The 8,446-nt window shown below is 43.6% G+C and overlaps 1 long non-coding RNA gene across 1 annotated transcript; it reads right to left on the minus strand.

Moving 5' to 3' along the window:
* Positions 1 to 991: 991 nt before the first annotated feature.
* On the minus strand, positions 992 to 4,009 carry LOC134066348 (uncharacterized). Its single transcript, XR_009936411.1, has 3 exons — positions 3,914 to 4,009; positions 3,344 to 3,432; positions 992 to 1,964 (listed from the first exon to the last, which is right to left on the minus strand). It is a non-coding gene; the product is annotated as an uncharacterized LOC134066348 (long non-coding RNA).
* Between the last annotated feature and the right edge of the window lie 4,437 nt (positions 4,010 to 8,446).

Genomic DNA, 8,446 nt, shown 5'->3' on the forward strand with positions numbered 1-8,446 from the left:
ACACACACACACAAAATCAACCCTGACCCCCACCCACAGCTTACAGGCACAAACACATCCACTCACTCACACACACACACACACACACACACCCTCCAACCCCCTCCCACATTTCAGCGGTACAAACATATCCATTCCCTAATCACTCCACTGAACACTAGGACACATGCTGTGTGAATACTGAATGGATATCTCTGCCACTTAAAACCTCACTGGCTTTCCTAGAACAGGTAAGACTCCTCAGACCTGTGAATGTGTCCAGTCCGTCAGCAGTAACTGGGACAGAGACCTGTACCAGGGGAATGCACGGACGCACGCCACCACCAGTAGTTACATGCAGAAACTGTACACGGGATTAACAGCCGCGAAAGTGCGTCAGGACCTGAATCGAGAGAGCAGGAGAAAGCCGAGATCTTGAATGAAGGGTATAAGCTGCTTTAGGCAGATGGCCAAACCACCTTATTAACTTAACCTAAGACCCTGCGAGACCCTGTGTCCTGGTAAATCAGGAAAATTAGTTCATAATATGGAATATAAATATCTGCCATTTTATTTCGGCTACATTATGGTGAGGTGGATTTTAGTCCCATATATTTTTTTGTAATTTGCATTTATCTTGAAGTAGCCTCATCATTAAAACAGATCACAATTCCTAATAAAAATGATACTGTGCCCTCAACACTCAAAACCGAACACTCATTCACCACAGCCGACAACACGGCAACAGCCAATGAGAACGCTCTGCTCCGATGATGTAACAGCCAGTCACCAATGCACCACCACATCCACAATTTTTATGGAACCAATGATACTTCGGTTACCACGGCAACACTCAAAATAATGATGCCATTTCCTATCTTAACACATTGAGAAAACAGCAACCACAATCCCTCCCAGTTCAAATGTTCTGTTGCACTCTCTCATTGGACACGGCAGCCAAGTATGCCTTAAATAAGATTTAATACCATGGAACACATTACAGAGATGGATGACGTGACTGACATTTTCCCTTCTATTGAACTGTTATTCTACTGTACATTTGCATAGTTTGTGTTGTATAGTGTTGTGTATTGTAGATATATTTTGGGTATTACCAGACATTAAACCAAACTCATTTGAAAGACCACAATACAAGTGCAATAAAATAAAATAAATCATCTCATTAACATTATGACAACAAAAAACAACCAAAGAAACCTCACTGCAATCCACACCAAACCCCTTTGCTGTAGTGACACCAGAACAAGCACTATAAAACATCAACTTGCTAATTGTGTTGGCTAGAGAATTGAACTACTCATTGGACTCAAACCCCTGCCCCTAATAAAAATCCCAGTTTATGGCATTGTGTCATGCTTGCTGCAACACAGGCTTCCATTGAGGGCGAGGGTGGTTTGGAATGTGTTTGGGTGGAGCGGGCTTTTAGACCTGCAGTGGACACTGCCTTGGACACATCACCTCTCCTGCTGGGGCTCTTCTCCCGCGCCCACACAGAGCGCAGATCTGAGACGGCAAGTCAACTCAGCCCTTATCCGGCAGCCCAGCAAGAGCAGCCCAGTTAAATTGTCACAGGCCCCAGATCAGATCCTCTAATCAGGTTTCCCACGTAATAGATTCCTCCATTCCCTCCTTTTTCTGCCTGCAGGGGCCAGGGGTGTGTGTGTGTGTGTGGAGAGGGGGGGGTGTGCTCTCTTCTCTAATCACCATCCCTCCTTCCCCTCCTCCTTCTCCTCCTTCTCCTCCTCCTGTTTGGTCGCGCTCAGTCGGGCTCGAAGGCCCCGTTGGAGGCCCCCTTGTGACTCTCGCTCTTCCGCCGGTTCTTGGAGAGGATCCGATGGAGCAGGCGCGGAGACTGGCAGGCGGCCGCCGCGACGTGATGGGACTCCCGCCGCAGCGCGTGGAACGGGCTCTCGTCGCCGCACCTCAGGGACAGCCGCCTCCGAGCGCCGGGGGTCGACGGGGGGCTAGAGGAGGAGGAGGAGGGGGGTGGGTGGAGGGCGGGGAGGGGGGGGGGGTTGTAGGAAGGGTGGGGTGGAGTGAGAGGTGGAGACAGAAAGGAAACAACAAGCACAAAGAGCCTGTTTATTCCTGCTGACCCAGATTCATGTGCTGCTACTGCTACTGCTTACGCCGCCACTTTTAAGAGAAGACAAGCGCGAGGCTGTTCAAGATCACACCCTGAGCTAGGAGCCCTGATCACTCACACACACACACACACACACACACTCTGGTCTGAGCCCTGATCTCACACTCCACAGACACTGAGCTCTGAACACACACGCACATACACACTGCGCTGACCCTGATCATTCACACACGAGAGACCTCGAAGCCATGACCGCCTCAGAACAACACCAATCACATAGGTCCTAACCTTGACACAGAAACACTACTGAGGAGGGAGACTGGGAGGATGTGTGCGTGCATGTGTGTGCTACCGCCTAGTCAGTGTGTGCAGAATGAATGGGACCTTTTACATGCACATAATTATGTAATGCACTAGAGTATTCTAACCGTTCAATAAAAGTTACAAATACTTATCAGCAGGTTTAAATAAATGTATTTATTACAAAATTTCAATATTTAATTTTACTTTTGTTCATTATTTATAAAATATATAACAAGTCATTAAGATAAAAAAAATAATGGACAAATAAAAAACACATAAATTAGCAATTTGAGGAAGCGCAAGCTTTTCCATTGTATTCAGAAGGGCTCATTATAAACCCCTTCAATAGAAAATCCATATTTTGGTGAATTGCCCAGCATTCTGCGGGTGTGGGAGCCGCCCTGCTTTGTGTGGGTGGAGGCTGCACTGGCTGAGGGGATTGATCAGGGATGGCGTGCTATCTGTGGCCATTGTTAGCTAATGAGCTACGAGAAGGACCACCTGTTTGTGGTGTGCAGTAGAAATGGCGGGGTGCAGGCCAACAGCTGTCAGGGGTGTGCGTGTGTGTGTGTGTGTGTGTGTGTGTGTGTGTGTGTTTGAAGGTTGGCTGCGTTTGTGCGTGTGAGCATCTCAGGGTGATTGGGGGGATGGTTGGGTGTATGAAAATGTATGTGTTAATGAGGGTGAAATAATTATATATTTATATGCATGCACAAATATGCACCGGTGTGTGTGTGTGTGTGTGTGTGTGTGTGTGTGTGTGTGTGTGTGTGTGTGTGTGTGTGTGGGTGTGGGTGTGGGTGTGTGTATGTATCTATGTGTGTGTGTGTGTGTGTGTGTGTGTGTGAGAGAGAGAATGAAGAATACGTAACATATTATCAGGGAAAATGTACCTGTGTGTGGAAAGGGGGCTGGGTGGAGGTTCTACTTCTAAACCAAGAAGCGCGTACTTACCCTCCAGAACCAAGTGTCCCAGCCGTCAGCACGACCCCATCTGAACTCCTCCTTAATGAAACGTTGCCTTCTTTAGGCGGCTCATCCTCCTAGGCGCACAAACAAAGCCCAGCAGACCAAAGGTGTCAATGAGATTAACTTCACTTTTGAACACTGTCAGTAGCACAACTGCACGTCCTGTTTTATGTAACATAAATGCTCAGCTAATTGTAAGTGACACAAACGTAAGTGAGCCAATTTGATGTCAAAACATACTTAAGTTCTATTGTGGGCCACGTTAACACAGGTACTTTAACATAACAGCTTCACTGTACAAGACAGGTAGGCTTCTTGCATAGGGTAGCCTAATGCATTGCTGCACGGGACTGATCAGATAGATACATTCATGATGCATTTATGAGCTTTAATCTTGATATTCAGCCATGCATACTATTAGGCCTATAGCCTACTACAAAGGACTAGCCTACTACTCTTGCAAAACCGGCGTTTTGGAGTTACTTCTCTAACTTTTTCCAGTAAACGGCTTGCAAATTAAGCTGTTTTTTCCACACAGAGAGCGTTATCACTGACCTCGATCAGCTCCGTAACATGAGTGGCGGGGAAGTATCCCTGCTGGCCAGTCTGCAGCCGTCCGTACCACCTCGACTCCTCATGCTTGAAGAGAACTTGAATGACATCACCCTGGGAGAGTTCGAGCTCGTCTGGCCAGTGGGGTTTGTAGTTGTGTTTTACTACCATCTACAGGACGAAGTATGAAGTACATGTTATTAATAAGTAATACACAAGGATAGTGTTTTCAAGATGGAATAGATGTGGAACTGCAGTAGCCTAATCTAAGGAGACGAGAATATTGCCGATTCATTCACAGCAACCGTTCATTCAGTCTTCTAAGCCATCACTAGGCTCAGTAGAGCGGATTAGTCCAGTCGTTAAAAATCTCAAGGATTACCTAACCGAAAGTTGAGAGACAGCTAAATCTTTTGCTGGCCTAAATCACCAAGTTATTTCAGTTGAAATCACAATGTCATGATTTATAAACCCTCTACGTTAGGCCTCACTTATCAGGCTACTTATTTGATACATTTAATCAAAACCAAAATGGGTAAAACCAAGGTCAATTTTGAGGCCTTTTTGTAATTGCTGTATATTTGTCCAAACAGTTTTAATTGAATGTATTAATCTTGTCATCTAAAGCAACTTAAAAGAGAAACAACATGTTAAGCCATAAGAGGGCATTTCTGATTAATGTCAGTTAAATGTATCTGCCATGCATGCATCCTGCAACCTGAACTTGCCTTCTCTGGGGCCTCTTGCCGGTACCGATGCCTGCCGCGGCTCACTGGTGTGTGTGTGTGATGCATGGGCAGCAAGCAGAGAGAATACATCATAATTAGCAATGGTTTACAGCAAGGTGTTGACCATATGACATATCAATCTATTGCACTACCAACAAGGCCTCCACATGCACTGATGCTCTCAAGTCAAATAGACATTTAGCAGTTAAACTGTTCATTGCTGCATCTAAAACACAATCACACACACCATGGAGTAACTGTAGAGAGCACACATGGCCTCAACTTTCCTCCCTCTTAAGTCTCTTCAATAAGACACCATTAAATGTATACATCTTAATGCATCGGTCATTTGCTTACATTGCTCACCAGTGTTTGCAGTGATCGCCGTGACTCACCTTGAGGAGAGAAGACGGTGGTGAACACCTCAAAGTGCTCATTGCTCTGCATGTAGATGTTCTGCTGCTGCATGTTGCAGGCGTCAGCGGTGCTGTGGCACTGGCGCTGCAGCATTGCAGCCTCCACTTTAAATAAACTCACCTGGCTAATCCGCCGACGCCTTTATTTAGGCACTGTGCATCAGCAAATACTGGGAAAGCTCTTGTTGTGACAAAGTTATTTTTCCTTTTACCACAGTGCCAAGAGAGAGAGAGAGATGCCAGTGCAATACGTGGAGTTTGGGTAGCTAGGGGGAGGAAGAGTTTGGCAAGACATGAATGCGGAAAGATGCACTGTAGAACATAGTTGAAAAGCATAACAAAATTGTGCCAAAATTGTGTATCTCCAGTTTTACCCCAAGTGCAACATTTTCTTTTTTGTTAGTTTATCAATATGGCATAGTTTATGCTTTTTATGCAATTTGGACTTTTTGCATTTCTGGTCAGCTCTGCCACTATCACATTCAGCTTAAATTGAATTCAGAACCGTTCCATCAACACTTAAAATGGTGTACTGTTCCCATAGATGCAGCCTTTAAATATATGATATATATGCTAAAACAATTCCCCAAACTAGTTTTGCATGAAGCAAAACACATTCATCACACACAGACTCCATAATAATATGGATGCGATATTCTCATCTCCTCAGGGGTTAACTCATCGCTATTGATTGATGGTGCCCCATTTTTGTGTCCTTTGAGGTGGAATAAGACTGTGATTTTTGTTTTTTGGGGGGAGGAGGAGGGTGTTGATCCCCTGGGCTTCAGTCTTACAGCATGCAACAGATGGAGATAGACCCCCCACCCCTCTGCATCCCTCACCCTGCATGCCCCTGAGTCCCGGCTTTACTTAAGGTCTGTGTCACCAGTCATACATCATCCATCAAGTGGGACTCGTGAGATTGGGCAGCCAGGAGCTACTCATGCAAAAACCTGCACCATAGTGGCATCATCATTAATGTGCTGCAGACGAGCACAACAAGGCAGAACCCAACATGTAGCAAATTAAAAGATTGGTCAACTTGCAGTACCACTTGATAGTAATTGCACTCAAGTATGTAATGAGTCTGGAATTATATGACATTTTGTGAATTTATTAGGCCTATGTCAATAAATTGTACACACGTTAATAAAAGTAAATTATAATGCTACTTGTATTGGTCATATAAATGAACAGAGATAGGGACTAGCCTTCAGTTAAGCTTTGATTGTTAATTGTTTTTTTCTAAGAATGTCCATATGTTAGATTTTTACAGAAAATAGCTTTAGACTAAAGAATTGATTGGTTTTGATCTTGATTTTTCTTTTTGCTTTTTGTTTATATTTTTGCGCAGATAAATCCACTGATAACTGTGGGATTGATATTATGTTATGATAAAGATATTAGATATCCAGTCATATCTTCATGCAGTTAGAAAAGCATATTATTATTATTATTGAATCTAACTTGATATTTGGGCCGTCTGTCACATTTAGCTCTGGTTTCTGGATGCTGTGTTGGCAGGCCCAGCGCTTCTTCTCCAGAAACCCTGCAAAGGTGATGGGGTGAGGGAAGGCAAAGCCGGGCAAGAAAGGCTGTGCCCTGCATATGTAACTCATTGTTTTGGGTCTTGGAGGGCACACTAATGCAGACTGACAGACCGTAAACTTCATCAACAACCTAGGTGGGGTTTCACTCCCTTACAGAAGATCTCATCATATGTGTGTACTACAGGAGAATGGGAATGGAACCTCTACCACCACATATGACAAATACATGGTCACCAGCCACCCCCTAAATTATGATTTTGAGTCTGAAATCTACCAGCTACATTCATGTTTTACCAGCATTTGGATGGTGCTAATTTCCATCAGTATACTGACAATATCCCCTTTGCATAAAACATTAAACTGACAACAAATGAGTAAGTAAACCTCAAGTGCTGCAGCTCGTTGTAGCCTATGGTAATCAGCTAATAAACTACATTTTCTTTTAAAGCAACACTAAAGCACTTTCCCTCTGTCGCACGAACGCTATTTGTTTATCCAGCAAATAACAATGTCCACAGACAAGGTAGAGTTTGTTGCATGATTTTATGAAAGTATGATATATTGCAAGATTGAAGCAAGTCAAATTTGTAGTTACTTATGTCTCATTCCATCGTACTACAGAACACCCATTCTGGTAAACTTACATAGTGCAGTTATAGCCGACAGAGCGCCGCAAAGCGAATGCAGAATTACCATTCATCCTGTTCCGAGTTGATGAGCCACTGAAATGATTTTGGGAACATTATTTTAAGGTGCAAAAAACTCTTCAGTGTTGCTTTAACATGTGTAGGATTTCAGACTTTATGGACACAGTGGTGAATGGTTGCATGGCCTGCTATTGTACAGCTCTTTTTCCAAAGTGCTGTAGATTTATGCCTCAGTTTCATTCACACACATTGATGGCAAAGGCTGCCATGCAACCACCGCTATCCAGCACATAGAAAGCATGGGTCTTGTGTGTGAAGCGCTTTGGGTTGCACTCTGTGCATGTTAAATGCACTGTAAATAAACTGACTTGACTTGAATATTGGTCAGTAGTAGGCTAACTGTCAGGTTATTGTTAATTACACAGGCTTTAGTAAAGCACCCACTGCCATTAGCGCCATACGCACTATTGAGGCTTGGATGTTTGGATGGAAAGTTCACTTAAGCAGTTCAGTGTGCTGATACATTCTTAGTACAAAGCCTCTCTTTACATAATGGGAGTCCCAGGCTAATCTGTCCACCAGATTAAGACGGATAAATTTCTAGGAAGACGCAGGCTGCATTTACAGCAGTCTATTCTTGCTCAGCTGGAATGACTTGGCATTAAAGTAGATTTTTTTTTTCAAACATGTTCTGCATCTAAACAAAATGTGCAATATGAAATCTATTGTTGATATCGCAGCCTACTGACAGGCCAAGCTTGTTTGCAGTGACTAATGTTGAAGAAACTGTAAAATGTTTGCAAATGTATAAGAAAAGGATGTAATTGTTTCACTGCATGCAGAATGGCTAACTTAGCCTACTTGACAATAGAGGCCACATGGAATTACACTATTATTCTAATTTGTATGACATTTCAAACAGTTATCTGGCAGTTATAAGACTGACACTGACATAGGTCACATCCTCTCAAAAGAACTCTTCTAGGAAAGCTCATCAAAGCAAGACTCCTTTAACAGCTATTGTGCACCAGTTGTTTCAGTCAATCAGAAAAGACACTAGCCTTTTTTTGTCCAAATATATACAGGAGAGACGTCTCTTTCCTGGTGCTATAGGGATTACCCACAGCGGCCAGTCAACAACTAAGCTTATTTAGACAAAAACATCAATGAGAATCATGGACAAGACTGTCACATG

This window comes from Sardina pilchardus, chromosome 19 (assembly GCF_963854185.1).
Source record: "Sardina pilchardus chromosome 19, fSarPil1.1, whole genome shotgun sequence".
Taxonomy (NCBI): Eukaryota; Metazoa; Chordata; class Actinopteri; order Clupeiformes; family Clupeidae; genus Sardina; species Sardina pilchardus.